Consider the following 571-nt stretch of genomic DNA (forward strand, 5'->3'; position numbering starts at 1 on the left):
ATTAAGTTGTGTCTTGACCCCTTGTGCTGCGGGATGCCATCTCTCTTCAAAATCCTCCTAAAACCTCATCTCTTCCCACAGGCTTAGGATTCAGATGAACCTGAGTTCTAATCCTCCCCATCCCCCTCGCCTTACCTCCTTCCCCTCCCCACAGCACCTGTATATATGTATATATGTTTGTACATATTTATTACTCTATTTATTTTACTTGTACATATTTATTCTATTCATTTTATTTGGTTTATGTTTTGTTTTGTTTTGTTTGTGTATGTTTTGTTTTGTTGTCTGTCTCCCCCTTCTAGACTGTGAGCCCGCTGTTGGGTAGGGACCGTCTCTATATGTTGCCAACTTGTACTTCCCAAGCGCTTACTACAGTGCTCTGCACACAGTAAGCGCTCAATAAATATGATTGAATGAATGAATGCTGAGAACTGTTCAAAGTGCTGGGGTAGATATAGAATAATCAGATTAGAAACATTCCTAGCCTCTCATGGGCTCTCCCCCTTCTAGACTGTGAGCCCACTGTTGGGTAGGGACCGTCTCTCTATGTTGCCAACTTGGACTTCCCAAG

The sequence above is a fragment of the Tachyglossus aculeatus genome, chromosome 4 (assembly GCF_015852505.1).
Source record: "Tachyglossus aculeatus isolate mTacAcu1 chromosome 4, mTacAcu1.pri, whole genome shotgun sequence".
In the NCBI taxonomy this organism is placed as follows: domain Eukaryota; kingdom Metazoa; phylum Chordata; class Mammalia; order Monotremata; family Tachyglossidae; genus Tachyglossus; species Tachyglossus aculeatus.